The sequence below is a fragment of the Osmia lignaria genome, chromosome 9 (genome assembly GCF_051020975.1).
Source record: "Osmia lignaria lignaria isolate PbOS001 chromosome 9, iyOsmLign1, whole genome shotgun sequence".
Classification (NCBI taxonomy): Eukaryota; Metazoa; Arthropoda; class Insecta; order Hymenoptera; family Megachilidae; genus Osmia; species Osmia lignaria.
Genome location: NC_135040.1, coordinates 8546992 through 8566908, shown reverse-complemented (window position 1 = coordinate 8566908; position 19917 = coordinate 8546992). Strand labels below are relative to the sequence as shown.

The 19917-nt window shown below is 38.4% G+C and overlaps 1 protein-coding gene and 1 long non-coding RNA gene across 5 annotated transcripts in view; one reads left to right on the top strand and one right to left on the bottom strand.

Annotated features, from left to right (window-relative positions):
* The window catches only part of MESR6 (misexpression suppressor of ras 6), a 564119-nt gene that overhangs the window by 476116 nt on the left and 68086 nt on the right, over positions 1-19917 (top strand). The window lies entirely within an intron of this gene.
* The window catches only part of LOC117605910 (uncharacterized), an 81717-nt gene that overhangs the window by 37876 nt on the left and 23924 nt on the right, over positions 1-19917 (bottom strand). The window contains exon 2 of the long non-coding RNA XR_004581831.2: positions 6443-6496. This is a non-coding gene — a long non-coding RNA (uncharacterized LOC117605910). The remainder of the gene's footprint in view (positions 1-6442; positions 6497-19917) is intronic.

Here is a 19917-nt window from a genome sequence, read left to right as displayed (position 1 = left end):
AGGCTAGGCGAGGAAGAAGATGGTTAGGAGCTAGTCGTAAACAACTGTCGAACACAATCTCCTAATGCACGCCTCTTCTTTGGCACACAGGACACTCCTCAACCCCCATCCACCCGAACAACCCCGGTACTGATCGCGCAACCCCGTTCCGTAATAGGAAGTTATATCCTGAGGATCCACGAGACCGGTTCCCGAAATCTATCCTTCCCTTTCTATCGTGCTTTTTTGCCAACCTACACGAACCGTAAACATGAAATTCACCCCCCACCCCCGGTGGAATTTATATCGATGGAAGTGAAATCGTTTCGCTAATACATTGGATTTCATTTTCTTGAAGGACGGTGTCGAAGAGCTGACTTTTTGTCAGAGTTCTTCTTCTGTCTGCAGAAACTACACTTTCTGTGATTTCTGTGTTACATGACACGGAGGGTTAATTGAGAATACTTTTTTACGATAGTAGAAAGATAAACAACACGGTTATTCCGTTTTTCTCGCGACTCTTTGCGAAAACAATAAGAAAAATGGTTTCGTAAAGAGAAAACTCACCCTCGTATCGATGCTCGTAATCTAGGCGTTAATGTATCAGACTTTATGTCCCTTGTATTTTCAACGATCCTATCGAAAAAATTCTACTACCGATATTCATCAATATACGTATTCCGTATTTTTCATCGTCTAGGTGCCGGTTCTAATTTTATCCCAAGACAGAATAACGGATTGAATATTGAAATTCAGTAAACCCGTCTTTAGATTTTTTCCCTAAAATCTAATCGGACTGAGTATGTCTATATTCAGTTACACGTTAAAAGAAAGCTAAGTGCTTTAAGCAACGAGTTTTATCGATGTCCTCCGTAAAGTTCAGTATTCCTCGTTTTATTTCAGTTTATAATCGATTCGCGATAAAGTTTAAACGGCAGTATTCCGTTGGCGTCGATTTTTCGCCGAATGTCGCCGACTCGACGGAGTAATCTAATTTCTGTTCGCTGGAAAACAGGCTTCGCGTATCTTTAAAAGCTGGTTTAATTTGTTAAAGTCACCATCGACGCGCTTCCTTACCGAAAGGTACACGGTTATTTCATAAGGCTGGTTAATTGAGAACACTTGTTGACAGAATATATTTGCACTGGATCTATTAATAACACGGCCAATAAGCAAATAATGTTCTTTGCGCGATGCACTTTTCCTGATTACCCTTATAATTATCTTGCATTGCAAGTAGATATTCATAATTACTGCTAATATAAGCATTCGAAAATGAAACTGGTTGTTTTAGAAAAAGAGACTGGAATCAATTTATTTCAAAATTGTCGCAGTATTCGTGTTTTCAATGTCGTTTAACGTGGGAAACGACGAAAGGATAGAAGTTTTATTTCGAACAGCTCGATTGACGAGAAGTTACTTGTCGCGGTAAAAGAGAAGAGCCATCCAACCGGATATCGACGGGGCAGATGAGCTACCAATAACTCAATGTGCGCTTATAAACTGATCAGACCTCCAATCCTCCTTCCACTCGTGCACCACCCCTTGAGACCTTCGACTCGACCCCGTTCGAATAGCTCCAAGTTCCTCTTACGTTCTCGTCGTCGACGACGACGACGACGACAACGTATTACTCGGGACTGCTTCGGCACAGAGTGAAATGCAAGCGAATTTACCACGCGATTTAACATCCCCTTCGTGGCACGGGCATTCATCCGCCTTCTTCCACGTACTCCTGGCCCACGATGCACACGAGAGGTCGGAGATATGGGGAAAAAGTCGACGATTCCTCCGTAACTCAGGGTTAACCGAGTTTGTTGCGCCGCGTACCGAGCTTGTCTATGAGACAGCTTACAATTCTGTTGAATTCGTGCGGATTCCAAAGCGTTCGCCAGACTACGCGACTCGGCGTCTTAACGTTATTTGTTTCGTCGTCGAATTGATTTCGTACCACCTGTTTACTTTTCTTTTATTTCGTGAAAATCTGACGACTTTGCAGTGTCGGATACAAAAACTCTTTGAACTCGAGCATAATTTAGAGATCCAAAAAGTAATTTTGAAGAAATAAAAATTTAGTACAATTTTTATTTCTCTAATGATTGAATTTTTCTGAGGAAAAATATTTTTCAAAACATTGTTATTCTCGTTACTGCTGTTATACGACGCCTGTAGCATGACGGTATCATCGCAATGGAAGAAGATGGCAACATCCTTTCAGGCAAAAGGTCCGTATACACGCAAGAGTAGTTCCAGTTGCATGCTTACAGGCGTAGAAACCAGTACCTACCATCTGCAAAGAGGAGACTATCGATCTCATTGGTACATGGTCTCATCGAATCTCGTTTACCATGGGGATTCTAAAGGGCCGGAGTAAGATCGAAGCAGTAAATTTAAGGATTTTGGTCCTGCTTGAAGAATAAATTTAGCCCCGAATGATTCGCGAGTTGGAGGATCCGTTTCTTTAGAATGAAACACCGTATCCAGAAACATCACGCAACTTCTATCAGAAATTTTTCATTGAAATTGTAGAATCGTCCAAACAATTAAACAAATATTTTAATTAAAAGTAACTGTAGAAAGAAGAATGATTGCCACTATGAAATTCAAATCTTGTCAAGTTACAGATTCTACCACCTTCTTTTTTTATTTTCTAATCTTTGCATCAGGTTTAGGTTAAATTATTTCGTATCTATTTAGATCTCTATTTAATCGACCTTGTTTAAGCATCCCGAACGCACGTGCATAATAGAAGCTACTCCTCTTACGTCGGTGAGCAAAGTTATTATATGTAAATCACTGTATTCAACAGCGACTTATCTCATGTTATAAGAAACAGCTATTAAAAATTCTTATAATCCCGTTGTAATTTTTTTCTAACACTTCGTGATGAAGCAATTCCATTAATTGCTCCTATTCTAGCAAAATTTACAAAAAAATTTGTTTAATGAAATAGTACTATTATTGAATATTGAATAATAAAAGTCTAAATTCGAAAGGATAAAAAGTTTTGCATATCTCTGATGTCCTTTTTTAATTCGCGTCCCATGGTCGGCATCGAAGTCACCGCGACAATGACAAAATAAATTGTTGTCCCACGTTCTTTCATCCGTAACCTTGAAACATTTCCGGGTTTACCGGCCTCTAAGCTCTTAAGGTACCATTCGGCCATTTTACAACCCTGTTAGGGCCGTCTATCACGCTTTGCCCAACGACAGATGTTTGCCTTCTAATGTATGCACGTGTCAACGTATCTGCTCGTGTTCGCCTCTACTTCCTGATAGATCGTAATGCGCGGGTGGTGGAGATAAATAATAATGTCGAGCTTGCTCGAAGAATGCTAACCGAGAAATCGGAGGATGTGAAATTCATATTGGAGAAACCGAGGGTGAAAAATAAATTAATTGACTAGTAAGTGAAATGCATGAAGAATAGATTAAACGCTGAAATGTATTTTATAGCTGTTGTGTGCATGATTTAATATATTATGGTCATTTGCTTCAATTTAATTGCAATTTATTGGGTTATGGTGTATTACAGATATACAGCTGGGAAATATGTTATAGAAATATATTCTGAAGTATTTTTAAATGCTGCAGCCTTTTATTTATATCATTTTTCTTGCAAGGGTGTGATGTGATGTATACCTTGTAGAGGGTTTAAAAAATCTTACACATATATTTTTTTTAATTCTAAAATTTCATTTTAAAGAAACTTAATAACTTTATTCTGAGTTAAAATAATTTTAAGAATATAACTTTTTTTAGTTTGCTAATAATTACTCAACTAAAAGTCTACTGGTATGAAATATACCTGCATATTGCAATATTTATTTGAGTATTTAAGTCTATTATAAGATTTAAGATTACCTGGATTCATTTAACTAGCCTGTTCATTGAGTTTATTTAGTTTTAATAACATGATTACTAGCTTTGTGTAGCTTTTTGATTTATAACTGTTGTCTGATTGTAAGTCCTACTTTCAGAACCATTACGTTATAATAACACAGTGCCAACATTGTATACCAGTTACAAGATAATTACATGTAATTAAAGTGTTTAAATTGCTTTATCAGGCCATTAGTATCGGAGAATTATTACGATATATATTACTTTTATGTAATACATAGTTTCCTTGAATGTTAATTTAATTTTCAATATACGATTACCCCAAAATGTAATATATTTCTAATTAGGCACTGATGTTCTAAAGTTTAAAATTAACTATGAAAGTAGAATGATGATTTTCTAGTTAGCCTGTGAATGACATTTAAAAATGAAGTGTTAATTGGATGAAAGCGTACGTTATATTGAATTTTCCTCGCTCGCGTTCGCAGAATGAGATTGAGATAGCTTAGAATAGGCTTCAAACAGATAACGGTTGTAATTGTTTTTCGAAGCTATTGAATATGCAATCCTAGTAGACAAACAATGATATCATGATCGAGAAATCAAGATCAGACAAGCATGCGTGTCTTACGCTGCTCATTTACATTAATTAACATCGCACAGATACCCCTTTGAGTTTGGACAATAGATAAATAGTCTCGGGTCACACGATCTTGTAGAATCATCGTGACGACATGGATTCCGTTCTCCTTTTATTTTTTTATTTTTTTTAATAATAGAAAATTCTTTATTCATAAACTAAAGTGATGAGATTTATGGCATGATTATAATTGTACTGCAGATATTTATGGAGATATATGCTTCTGTAGAATATTTTCTTTTTTCAGATAATTTAAATTAAGTATTATTGTAATTTACACACTGTGAACAAATTATTTCATTTTTTTTTTTATTAATTAATTCAAGATAGTAAATCTCTAATTATAATCGTAAACGATATACTATATTTAGGAATAGCTTGACAGTAATATAATAATTTATAATTCTAATGAAAATATTTTACTATTGACTGCTTGAAAATATTAACAAATTTCATGTATGCCGAAGGAAAATTTACCACTTTCAATATTTGTTGTTTAAAATATACCAGTTTTGCCTAAAAGACCAATTCCAAACGAAAGAATTATACAACAAAGAAGCTCTTCCCGTTTTCCAAACAATCGGCACCAGTAGGTGCCTAAGGTCTATTACGTTCCTTCGCATTCTTTCATCCTATTCCAAAAATTTTGTTCGAACCGACAGCTCGACGGAGGGTCCGTAAAACGCTAGAACGGTAGAGTTCAATTCCGTATGCAAATGTCGCCGCTCTCACGACATCTCGCGCGTCGAGGACCCCCGGCGGTCGCCTCGAGAATTTGAAAAGCCACCACCTGAGAACGTGTCAATCGGCTGACATAATTCGATTTGAATAATGAACGAACGTCCCCTATGCAAATTTCGACCATTATCGAGGGCCCCGCTAACGGTCCTCGAGGAACGTTATTTCACGCGACACGCACCTCCTCCTCGACGAAAAACGCGTAAGAATCGACGGCAACGTGTAGAAATGTCAATAGGACCGTTAGACTTCGAATAAGTTACTTTGTAAAGCATTTTGAACCATCGGTCCTATTTGCATTTATAGTATGCTAAGATATCGAACCCTTTGAAGGCGGACCGCTGAGACAACACTGATATAAATTCTATTTTATTTTCATTTTTACTTTCTTTATGTTAGAAATATCCGTGCGATAACCTTTCATTAGAACCCAAAAATTTCGGGTACTCGATTCTTGGACCGTTTTCTCACGGATCTATACTTTCGAGAACCCAACCCCACTTAACCCTATCGGATTCTCGCACACCTTTAATAATTTTAAACTTCGAGAAGTAAAAATGAACAGAGTATAAAATTAAATTTAAATTGTTGCCATCTGAGCAGTCCATCGTCCAAGGGTTAAATAAGTGTTGCAAGAAAATTTTAATTACACCCTAACAGTATCACACTTTTATTATTCGTGCGACTCGTCGATGGCAGGTGTTCGAAACGCGATATTTAACGGTGCAGATGCGGCCATCGGTCGATCGTAATCGGCTTGGCCTCGAAATTGATAAAAGATAAAGAGGAACATTTAATTAGTACGCCTCGATCATTTCGCGACAACGCGATCAAAATAATTACACCGGGCTACGTTGCATTTATTTCGTGAAATTACTGGTCGATTTATGTCTTCCGTGTCCGATAGGTACTAATCGGATTACAACTACGGTAAGAAATTCGTTGTAATCCAATTAAGAATTAAACGTGCGTAAAGGTCTCGATGGCACAGCATTTCAGCCGTTTTTGGATTACTGAAAGGCATAAAATTTATGTTGAAGATACTCGTTTAAGGTTGTAGTCATTTTTGGTAATTTGATTAAAGATTAAATATTTCAAACAACGTGGAATTAAAGTTTCAAGTAACATGGACATTTTTATGATTATTGCAAATGCCAAAGGAGGAAGAATAATGTTGATTTAGATAGTAATTAAAACTGCAAATTTAAACATTCAATGTCATATAAAATAATTAACTCACTTTAAGATGACTGTAGTATCACTGGATGACACGATTGTCCATTTTCTTCCAGCACTGCAATGCAAAGTCACACAATTACACAATTATACTATTAATAATTATTTAACCACTTAATATAATAATTCACAATAAATATAACGGATCAGATGAAAAAGGAACGGATCATTATATAAAGATATTAGGAAACTGCGAATATACTATAACCATAATAAATTGTTTAATTTATTTATTAATTTAAATACATCCAATGAAAACCTGAAAAGTCATAATGTTTAAGTAGTTCAGATTATTTATTTTTCGCGTTTCGCGTACAATTTATCAGAAAATATCGTCAACTTTGCCGCGAAAACATCGTTGATTACACATTCAATCAGAAATCGAGGGTGCCAGGGTTGTAACGATCGTGCGTGGTGTCCCACACCATTTATGCTTTCAAGAATTCCGCGATAAGCAATAAGCAAGTCAAGTCGGAATATTTTCTCGCGTGTGGCGTGCGAGAAGGCATTACAATGGTCTCTGATGAATGTTCGTATACATTTACATCGGAAATCGGCATAGTGAAGCCAGCTCCAAGAAAGTCACAATATATTATACATACTAGATTCAAAATCATTCGACTTGAAAATTTGGCAATCATTCTTTTTGAAGTTATTTCCAACTTATATTTAAAAAATAGTTCATAAACTTTTCACTTATGTGATATAATCATTTAAAAATATATATATATTAATTTTAAGAATTATAATTAGATATTCTTAATAGTAATTTTAATTATTAGGAGACTGCAAATGTTTAGACAAGTGCATAGGTTTTTATAGAAAAGTGATATTAGTAAAATTCATTACTCTAATTAATTCTTAGTTTAAAAAATTAATTATCTATTAGTGAATACGCTAAAAAATTTTTAGAAACGTTGTATTTAAAAAAACTTTAAATTCATAAATGCATAATGCATCCTGTTATAAAGGGAATATCTCACTAGACCGGTTTCTCTGCTGCAATTCATCCCCGTGAATATTTTATTAGGTCCGGGTTTAAACATCCTTCTGACCGGGTCCCTTTAAACTGTGCAAAGTGGCACAATTTAAACGCGACCTTGCGCTTGATAATAGTTTATGAAGCGGGACAGTGTTCTCTATGCAGCGCGACAGCTCATAGTTTGTTCGAGAGAGAGAGAAGAAACAAGACACGGACTGGGTTTATGTCCCGGAATTAATTAACCTACAACCCCTCCGACTGCAGCCATTCCACCCTCTCATTCTCTCGTTCTGAAAGCACCGAGCGTGCCAGCCATTTTGTCCTCGACTCTCACTCTCGAAATTCCATTACCCACTTTCTCCACCCTGCTCAAACTACCCCCACGTTTTCTCCGCCCTCGCAACTTTCTCTCTTTCTCTATTTTGCTCGCTCTTACTAATGTATATGCCTGCCACCCCTTTCGGTACTGTCATCACCCACGCGGTTTCATCCACCCTTCCTAACGCCATTTACTTCCGGTTGAAACTTTCTCTTAATTTAAAGTAGAGATACGCCTCGGTCTGACAATGTTTCCTGTTCGTTTCATACGTTTTATAGCGAATTGGTGGTATTTTTATTTTTTCTTATTAAGTTAAGTGTTGATGAGTATATGAATAATTAATTTCCGTAATAATTAAATACCATAATTTTAATACTTAAGTAATCGTGGATCTTCTCGTGTAAATCGGTAAAGGGAAACTAGCTCAGGGTTTAAACAATATTCTTCTGGAGGGTAAGAGTGACATAGATAAAGAGGGGTAGTGGGGTTGGTAAGCATTTTCCACGTGGTGGAGGTAGCTAAGAGGGCTCGCTTAGGGGATGATAAGATGCGATGCGAGTTTTTATTAATACTCTACCTCATCTGCTGGTTACTCGCTCTACCACGACCCCCCTAAAGTCTTAAAGAGATTGCGGAACGAACGGTAGCGAGAGGAAGAAAGAAAGGGAAAAAAGAGAGTAAGAATTTACTCTTCCACGTTGGTGAGAAGAGCACGTGCAAAGAAAAAGGAAAAGGCGAAAGCTCTCGGTTAACCAAGGTGAGGGGCCATGACACACGACCTACCTCAATCTGACCCAGCCTCTACTTAACGCGGTGCTTCTTCAAATAAGGATAGAGAGAGGTTGCAAGAAGCAGTAATACGTATTTTAGAACGAAGGTGGAAAGGGTTAAATATATTATTACTAGACCTCGAGAAGGATTAAATTCTCTAATTAAACTGAATTTTGTCGAAGTTCATTAAATACCATTCATCCAAAAGAAAAAGAGAAGGTTTAAGAAAGACTACAAAAGAGTGTACGAAAAAGTATGACAGCAAAAAGCGAAGAAATGAAAAACTACAAAACATATTTATTCATCGAGTTCACTATCCGACAGGATGCACCGCAGTGTCCGCATGAGTAATCGGCAAACTTTCTCAGGGAAACTCAGGTTGGATTCTCGAACGGGTACGTTGAAGTAAGAAAGAGGAATAAAAAGGAAGAAAGAGGAACGAACGAAGACATTGTCAGTTACTTTCAACCCCTCTCGGCACGAGAGGGCACAATGAAAAGGGCTGTAAGTGTTCATGGAGGTTAGTCCACGAACTCTGGCTCTCTCCTTTCGCCAGGATTTACCTTCTTCGCGAGACAGCCCTCCATCGCTCTCACATCTATTATCATATTTCACGGAAGAAACTCGAAAACAGCCAGATTTATGAACGGACTTTTGGCCAAATAAACACACGCATTCGCGCGGCCCCGTCCTCGGCATCTGCGGAATTCTTCGAGTGACAGGATGCGAAATGGGCCGACATCATTCCCTTTCGTATCTGTCGAATCGTCGGTTTCCTACCAACGACTCGTTCTTGTCACTTCGCTAAAGAATGGCCATCCTGAAGAAACCTGCAGGAAGTCGGCTTGATTCATTTCTAAAAGTTCGATATTTATCCGAGTGTTTTAGGAATATTTCATAAATAAATTTTAATGAATTGAAATTTGAATTCAAATAATTGGCTATAAATTTTCTAGAATTTCTGGTGTTTATAAAAAGCGCAGCCCTTTTTTGCTTAATTCAAGAACGCTTCCTATCACAAACATGGGAATATCATATCTTTGCACGAGCAAGGGAATTACCATAAGCTTGTCGACATGTTATCCTTGCTTTACTACCTTATATTTATGAAGCATCCTGCTGATAGGTATGCAAAGCAAGTTAAGGTCCTATTCATTCGTAATACCGGTGATCAATATTTTCATACATTTTTCGAACCACAATACTATCATAGCTACCACATTATAATCATTATTCAGGAAAACTTGCTATTTTATTTCAAACATCATTTACAATTAGGATTCATTGTACTATTTCAAGAGAAACATGTTGTGTGACATTTCGAAGAAAATTATTTTGCTTGTAAGAAAAGAAAATAATTTTTAACTTACTTTCTAATTTTAAATAATTTTGAAAATGGTACTTCATTATTATTGAAAATATACTTGTAAATACTTACTGTTTTCATTCTGACCAGCACCATAAATTCAATATAATTAAATAATTGAAGGAAAGCACTATTTTGCAATATTTCTGTCATCAAATCTACAATTTGATATGCAAAATCCTACTAAATATGGATTTATTGTTTCATACTGTTCGTAAGAATATTTATGATAAATTACACATATTACACACCAATTTAATACTTTGCATGTTAATTCCGATCTAACAGTCAGATTAACCTTGATCTGCATACCAAGAAATAAGTATATACGTCACGAAACACCATAAAGAAACTAAAGGCACACGTGACACGAAAATACCCATCCACCCTAAAATCTCGAAACCACCCACACCCTCGACTGTATACACTCACACAGTAGAACGATCGAAAGGGCTTCGTGAAAGGCATGTGCACCCTTATCGAGAAAAAAATAACGCCCAATCAGGAACGTAGAACGTGTGCAACTCACCCCTACCCTGGGGATGCGTGTGTCTATGGAATTCAGTGCGGTCGTCATGACAACCCCATGCTTTTCTTCCAGAGATGTCCATAGAAGACACCACCTACTCGTGTTCTCTTTCTATTGCTTGTCTAATGCATTACAATATTCCTATGCATTTTTTTCACCCTTCTGCGTTAAAAATTTTCTGTTATTAGCTGCACAAATTAATTCGGTGCTTTTCCTTTTTATTTAATTAAAGATTTTTTTTTAATCATGGTAACTCATGATGATAATTTTTTTTAAAAGTAGTTCCTCCGGTTTTTAATGTATGTACATCGTGTAAAATGAAAATGTATTTAAAACTATAATATTATAATAATAATTTATTATAACGAGATTATTGCTGAAAGGAGTTGAAAGATTTCGCTAAAAATCCAACGATGTTGACTCGTGTCTTGATTGCGTTCACGAGTGCACTGTTTTAAATGCAACAGGATTTCCATGGACCACGTGCTGACGGAAACGGTAAATGGAATTATCAAGGCACCGTGCGTACTTCCGTAAATACCGCACAGCTTTACGAAATGCGAGTGGAATGGAATTAAATGGGATTTCTCGTCGTCTACCGTCACGCGTTCCCCCATGAAATACGTACGCACTTAACGAAATCTGCACGTGACGGAGTTAAGTAGTATTACCGTGTAACTTGGCATACAACGTTGCACCAGACGCAGGCATTTTTAGCTAAACTTGTACCTGATTTGAAATTAATTATATTCTGATATGATATAAAGTCTTCTGATACTAAATTTGTAAACTGACAAAATTTTATCAACATTTTTTTGTTTTCTTTTTTAACACATTTGCGACTTGAGTTTTTTGGAAAATTGAATTTTTTAATAATTCAATGCATTCGTTTTGCTACTTCGTCTAATTGTAAGTAGGGCACTTTATTTAGTTGCAAAACACTTCGATTGGAAAGAAAACTTTAATACGAAATGGTATTTACGATATTTTACGATATATAATATGGGTGGTTGCCAACCATTCCCGTTGAGAATTGATAGAGTCAAGAATATTTCTCTCCCCGCAACCGCCTCTTTCTCTTCTCGAGCCTATACGAGTAGTATTCGTACATATCCTGTCAGATAAGCAGGAGGGTAGATCGTCGGAGGGAAGAAAATGATGTTGCAACCCCATGAAGGCAGAAAGAATCGATCATACGTGACGGGAGTTTCATTTTTATTGGCGAGACAAAAGGATGCGTCGAGGGCTTTCCGTACCCCTTAGTCTTCTCCGATAGTTTATCGTTTTTTAAACGAATATTTCCATAATTTGAGCAGGCTATTATAAAAGCATTTCGTTACTCTTGTTTTGGTAATTGTTAATTTATTGGGCGATGAGATATGTTGTTCTGAGCAAGCTTTTAGAAATTTTAAATTTATAATTCATATAACAAAAATTATAATTAAAAAAATTGAAGGATCATGACTAACTCAGGCAAAATGATACCTTGCAATAATTTCATGAACTTTTAAAAATTATTCATATCCAAACATGGATAGTATACTGATCATAAGTAATTACTAGATTATCTGCACCACGTGATGTGAAAAAAGGACTGGAGTGACAATAAATTCCGGCAATATTTGAACAAAATGCTTGTTCCTCGAAGGCAAATAGAAAGAAATTCCAATAACATTCGATACTATCGAATTTCTCGTATATGGATACATAGGCAAAGGCGTACACACGCTTGGCCCCGAGGGTTGGACCAGAGAAGGAGGAGGGAGGAGGTGGGGCGGCTGCCTTTATCCACCCTCGTGGAAACTCGCGTGTTTGGCCTCCCCAGGCACTGAAACACGCATGTGGGACCAGCGGCATACACTTGCCTCCACGTATTGATTCCATTCTCGTTCTAGGGACTCTTTTCCCCTTTCTCTTTCACCTTCTCCTCTTTCTTTCCCTCTCGTCCTTCCCTTTTCTACCTTTTCCCTACGCCTCTGTTGCTCTTCTGCTAGAACCAACCTCGTTGCTCGCCTCCACCCTTCTCTCACCCCGCACCCTCATCCTGTGATCTGAATTCTTTCTATTCTACGTACATCCCTCGTCGTACCGCATCCGCCTGCGCTAGCACCCTCCAAACCACCCTCCTCCATCCTTCCTCCTTCTCCTCCTCCTCCTCCTCTTCGAGCTTTATTCCTTATCCGAGATTGTTACCAACGTGCACCTCCACCCGTCGCGAGTTTTCCTCTGGCAACCGACCCCTTTTCCTTTCCCGATGTTGCGAGACGAGTATTGCCGAAGAATCCCTGAAGAGGATGGTGCGTGTGCACGACGCAGCTCAGAACGCGATCCATCTAAGCTCGCCTTTGATTAGACTCGATTTGCTGCCACGTTGAACCGTGATCACCGATTCCTTCGACGAGAATCGCAGATTTCGAGCACGATTCTCTTCGGGGGAACACGTGGTGGGAATATGGAGGATTTTTTGTCTGATGCTGCTGAAACTATGGCATTTCGCTTCGTTCTTATCCATAGCTATAGAGTACAGTGCTGTTCTATTATAAAGATACCTCAGACTTACTGCTTACTTTTTTTTTTATAAAAGAATGATAGGTTTATATTTATGGTACTTGGAAAAAATTTAGAAAAATTTATATTGTAGTAGACTATATTTGAAAGGTCGAGTTAAATTAATCTATATTTTTAGGATTGTAAAAAAATTTGATATTCAAAATTGTCAAGACTCAAAGTTCTAATAAAATTCGAAATAAAATAAATTATATAAAGATTAATAATGTTGATATATAATATAATATTCGTGAATTAATTTTAATGTAAATAGAAAATTGTAAATAATTATTTTTCAATCAATTGGTTCGATAGAAATTTGCATAGAAATCAGATTGCAATGAAAACAGTTCACCTATTTCGAGTAGTAAGCGAAAGTAACGGCACGCTCGTAAACGGTTAAATAACCCCGACAAAGTTTCCTTGATCAAGAACTCATCCTCGCCTTGAGGACAATGGAACCGTTTAACAAGTGGTTGAGGGGGGTTGGTAGGTCCACAAGGAAGAGGAAGACTGGAGGATGGTTGGAGGAAGGTGCGGAAATGGCTCACTGCCGTCTTTGTCCTCCTTCTCCGTCTCTCGAATCAGCTGATGTAATTTAATTCCCTTGAAAGGAAGGCAGAGAGCTGCGCGCGTACCATGACCTACCCTTACACATTAATTATAAGGGGGAAACTACCTTGCTCTCCGAAGAGCTCTCATTTTCCTCGTTCAAACCCTCTTACTCTCGCTTTCACCCTATCATCCTCCTTTCTTCATTTCATAGTCTCTTTCCTTCTCGTCCTTGCGCCATTGTACTCGCCTTTTAACACCGCCAGCCTATCTCGCTCGTTTCCACATTCACGTCTCATCGCGACCTTGACTCCGAGCTGCACCCTTAAATGAGAGAGGGTGGCGAATGTAGAGCAAACGGGACGGAGTTGACTCAGGGGATGATACACTCAGGACAAATGAATTCTCTTCGAACACGATCTCACCCGTACGACAATCGAATTTACACCTTCAACTTGAATGCTTCAGTAGAGTATTTTACTTCCTGTTAAGGAAACTACGATTACTTATGTGGAATGAGAGTTTGTAAAGCAAATAAGAATTAGTTTCCCTGAAATTTGTTGCAAAATTTTTAAATGTGAAATTCAAATCTTATTTCAAAATTAATTGAAATTATCATTATCTTTGTTGTTAAGATCTAAGTCATCCAATTCAGAAATTCTTCTCATCACCAATGGTTAGAATTAAAATTCTCTTCCACTCGAATCGTCCTATCGACGCGCAGCTAAACCTTCGCTCGCCTCGGCGAAAATTCCGAAATTCTCCGGAAAAGAGAGTACCGCATTGCTCTCGACGCGCACCTGTCTATTCGTACACACCTGTACGCACACGAACCGTCCTGTCGTTGGCGTACATTCACGATTCTCGAGACGAAGCCGGGACATATCCTACAATATTGGATGTACGAACGAGGCTGGGCGGGAGGAGTTGTCGCGGAGGAGGGTTGAAAACGACGAACGAACGAGAGAGGTGGGTCAAAGAAAGAGGGAACGCCGCTGTGACGAGCTGGAAAGGAACCAGGGGCTGTTCGAGGAGGATGTTAAAGGGAGAGGAAGAGAAACATATGGAACGTGAAAGAGAGAGAAAAAGAGAGAACCGAGGACTGCGGATGTCGGGACGTCAGTGTCGGAACTGAGGGATGCAAAGGGAGGAATAGAAGTCCTGGTGGTTCCCAGGGGGTGAGCAAAGTGGAATGAGTGAGTAGAATCGCGGAATAGGATGGAGTCTAAGGGTGACGCGAAACTCGTACGCTCCCTCATAGTACTACCCCCCTCTCTCCTCTGTCCTCGAAGATGCTTTTCATACCAGACGTATGTGAACACTTATTTGTGGGTCGTGAACAAAGAGTTTGGTTAATTGCCAAAGTGTGTTTCGTGGATAAATAAGGTAGATAGGAAAGAATTCAAAGGCTGCTGTAAAATAACATATTGGAGTTATCTTTACTGATCTTCAAACTTCCAACTTTAGCAAGGATTTCATAGTTTTTTCCTCAAATTAATATAAAATTGTTACATGTCACCGCGTCAAGTGTGCCAATGACAAAAATTCTGCTATTTCATTGCTCTATTTCTGCAAATTAATTTCACACTTTTTCAATGTCAAATAGAAACTCGTTGAATATACAGTAACTCACAAAATTGATCAAACATTTTTTATTTAATCAAAATGTAGTGACTAATTATAGTTCTTTGGAAATGCATTTGATCAATAATTCCTCCGTGATTTTGTTCAAACGTTAACTGTTCTAAGAAAGCTGCATTTGAAGAAAACTAGGAACATTGTTACTATGTGATCAATTTCGTGAATCTCAACTTAAGATGCTAATTATTAGATAGTTCGTAATAAAAAAAAAAATTGCATTATTACAAATCAATGGCTGGTAGCAACCTCTAACAGAGTGATCCATGCTAAATACAAACAAATTATTCTTTTCTATTAAATAACAACCATAGTATTGTGCATATATGTAAGTTAGACATTTATGTCGCAAGATGGATAACACCAAAAGATTTCGCTTTTCTGAATTCGACTTTAAACCGTTCTCGCAGACAAGTCGACAGCCTTCTGCCAATGACGTCGGCTCAAGTCCCCCCAGCTCTTTCTATTAGGTTACCTATCCTATCCGTACTATCTTTTTTTTGTCGCTGTCTTTTTCTCACATCACCGCGGAGGCATGCGTCTATCTGCCAAGTTGTTCGTTCGAGCTTGGCGGCTGCTGATGTGCCCCCAGGTTCAGACGAACGGACAGGCAGACATACGAAATCTCGTATCCACCTAGCCTACCCTTCCTACTTCTTCCGGCTGTTTCTTTCCGCGTCTGTCTCTTTCCCGTTTGTCCTGCACTCCACGGTTATATCGGCTGAAAGACGTCGACTCAGCTTCCAACCCTCTTTTCCATTCCACCCTCCATCGACCCCTGCTCCTCCTTCTTTCGCTAGACCCTGCGTATGAGGCGAAGAATTCGATTCTGCGCTACCACGTCTCGAAAGAGTCCTCGTACGGTGATACGAGAATTCTTACTTTCAACTTGGCCCCGATGTCAGCGATTTATAATGGAGGAATATTGATACGACGCGCCGGATTGACGGAGGCCTCTCGAGTACAGGCTGTCGTTTGAATTACGCGGGCTTAACGCTGATCGATGCGCGGGAAATTCAGTTCCCTCGATGCTTCGGATGTGCTTTCATTGAGTACCATGTTAAAAGATAATTAAATACTATTTTGATAGTCGATTGGAATTAAAATTTTCATTCTTTTCTATCATCAGATTGAAGTATTGTTTGAAATGAATCTTACATAGAAGAACTTTGAATCGAAGTCCTCGAACCAATTTGAGATTATGAAAAATCGTACAGAAAGAAGTGGAACATCACATTACGTCGAATAAAAATGCAGTGTATGCTCGCCGGGAAAACAGGAAGGAAACCGGCGAAGGATTCGACGGCATCGGACGTTAAATAGAAACGCAAACGTTCTAACTAAGTAAGTCTGAAATACTCCGAAATGCTCGAGGCTGGAGGACGAGATCTACGTGTCCTGAAGATCTTCGGGTTGTAACTGAATTTTCCTCGTGAAATATTCACCCTGCATACCTACGCTCGTACATATCACTCGGGGTTCACCCGTTCTCCACCCTCTCTTCTCGCTTATTATCCTTTTCCTTTTTCTACCATCCACCTTGTCCTCTTCAACGTCGCGAATTCTAGCAGCAATCTCGCTGACCCGCTTTCCACGGACCTTCGGTTGAAATTTCTCGCTTCGAGGCCTGCGCTTGTTTGAATTTTAATCCGCGCTTGAATGTGCGAGATGGAAAGTGTACAAATCTTTTTAAAATATTGTTAAAATTAAAGCCTAAAATTAATGAATCTTACTAAATTTTCCAAATTTTTCTACCGTGATTATCTTACAACAGACGAATTAAAATTTATGCAAATCTCATAGAATTAAGATTCTCATTCTTGCTACTCTAATATCGCGACGTGTTCTTCCCGAGTGTTACGTAAGGCGTATCTCGCCGGTTTCGCAATAAAAGAAAACCATAAAGAAGAGATCCAGAAGAGAAGCAGACTTCGAGTTGAATTTCATCCGGTAGTTAACTCAGACCCGTGAAAAAGAGGATACCGCGCGACGGGAGAAGAAAGAGGGTAGCAAAGCCGAGATATCGGAAAAGAAAGGAACTAGAAAACAAAGGGAAAAAAAGGAAAGGAGGAGACGCCGGGGGGGGGGGGGCAAAGGGGTTTGTATCGAAAGTCAGAATGCAAATGCGAGTAACATCGACATGGCATCTCCATTCGAACGGTCCCTAAATTTGTCTCGGCATTCTTTTCATCCCCCTACCCTTCGCGATCCTGAATACAAGGCCAGGCGTACTCTTTCCGTCGAAAAGACATACACGTAAGACGGAATCAGAGGACGGGGTAGCAACCCCAATCAATAGGAAGTGCGGCGTTTCGCATGACAATCAACGATCAAATAAGAGAAACGTCAGTCAGCCTGAGCACGCTTCTTTCCTCGCGAGGATCGTGCACATGCACGGAGGTACACGTGTGTTGCTTGCTTCACAATCAGCCACGATTTATATAACGTGCGTTCTGCATCACGCGATTCGACGATACAATTCCATTGTGCTAACAACAGAATTTCCGTCAGACACGTTCGTGTTCTTGTAAAATATTTGCATGCATCTTGCGGTATTACTAAATGCCCGTGTCTTCGAGGTACTTGGATAGATATGTCCCTGGGATATTGATAGGTCGCGAATCGTTTGAAAGGGTGAACAGTTTCGTGCTTCTGTTGGTTATTAAGAACGACCTCGATGGTTTGCATCGTAAAATTTAAATATCGCTGCGATAGATGGATTTGGTATATTAAGAATGTAATAAAGAATTTAGTTGACCTTGTTTTTAAATTATGGTCGCTTTAGTGTTACAGTATTATTAAACGGCATGTTGGTTGTACAGTATCGAGCATGGTAGACTTTCACCTTTTCCCTTAGGTGGTCCCAAGAAAAATTACGGTGGAGGAGAAAACGCCCCATACACTAGTGGAATTAATTCTGGACATTTGAATTTTTACTTAAATTTCGCATTTATTAAATTATTTGTGCATTTATTAAATACGTGCAAACGTTTACTCGGGAAAATGTTCACTATTCTCCTGCACCACTAAACGAAATTGCAAATTGTAAAACATGATATATAGAGCAAAAGAAAGAACGATTATAGCAACTGGAGTACCGAATACCAAAAGAATAATTATAAGTAACACAGAAAATTGTTGAAGAGATCAGCATAAGCAGAAAACAGTAAGTGGCGGGATGATGGAAGAAGACACACAAGCAGAATCGCGCGGTGATTGGATAGTATACGATGTGTCTCTTCCATATTCCCACGAGCGACTTTTTTCTGTTGCCTCCCGCTCGATTGCTTGTATTCGATTAAAATTCTATTATTCTTAACGTACACGGGATGAGGAGACGAAGCTGTGTGCAATCTTTCCAATCACACGCGAAAGAAACTACGTAAGGTGCTGTTGTTATTTCATCGTGGTTGTTCTTTCATAGAATTTATCCCTGACGATGCTTGTAAAAATGAGGAAATTATAAAAATTTATTGCATTAAATAGCGACAGCAAAAATCACAGCAAAATACGAAAGTCCAAAAATAAAACTCACCCCCTCTCGCTTAAACTACCCTCATATTATATCGCCATGATGCGTTTATTCTCACAAAAAGAGGACTTTGTTTAAATTCCAAGAATGCTCGCGATGCTTAAATTACGCTGGCTGTAAAGGGGAGAAAAAGAGATTGAAGCGATTGTTTCGAATGGCAGCTCCTTATGAAATTACCCCGAATGCAGAAAACTCCGACACGCTAGACCGCGTTGGAGGCAGTCTTTCAGAAAATCGGCGATATGAAACAGTGGCTTGGGTCGAAAGGTTAAAGGAAACAGAGCAGGGATGAGAAGGGTGAGGCCTTGACTTTGTCTCAGTAAAAAATATTGAACTCAGCCGACTGGAAGATCATAACACCACTGCGACGGGGTTCGATGCGTGTTTCCATAATACTTTTAACTAATAAAGGAAATTCCTTCGAAGACAGTTTTAACATAGCACCACTATTAATTTCCTCAAAACTGAGTCGAAAAAATATTCATATTTTTTCAATTAAAAAGCCGTATTAAAAAAAAAAATAAAAAATAAAATAGTTTTTATATTTTCCAGCGACCAGATACAATAATTTTTCTAATATACTTTACATTTTGTAATTTTTCAAAATTATTCAAGTGTTGATAGTTATTGATCCATTCTACATACACAGTTTTATATCGAAGTTGTTCGCAGAATTGTTGCAATTTCCGTTGCAAGAAATAATCAGAAGTGCATACTACTAGTAGTATGCATTGACGAGCTGCTTACTCGAACATTTATTAACGTGTCTCGCATGCTTACTGAGGGCGTAAGTTGTTCGAGTGTAAAAGCCCTTCAAATCCCCAATTACCTGGATGTACGAGACGATACTTTTGTTGCATAATCGTTCGTTACCAGAGACTTTTCCTAGCTCTTTCGTAACAGATCCTCTTATCGCTGTAACAAGTGAACTTACGTGATGTATCATGAAATTTCCAGGCTCTTCGTATGCAATTTCATACTGATCTTACTCTTGATTCCTTCGTTACGATATTCCATCAAGTTTGTAAAAACAACATGATAATTAATCATTGATTACCATGAAATCCGAAATTCATCAGGCATCAGCAAATCGAACTTTTCCTGAAGAAGCAAATTCAAATTCAAATTCAGATTGTATTTAAGAACCAATTCTACTTAAATACATGTCATCATCTTTTGGATATCTGTAAATCGTGATTGGTCGTATCGGGTTCGAGGAGAGTGATCGGGAGGAAATTTTCAC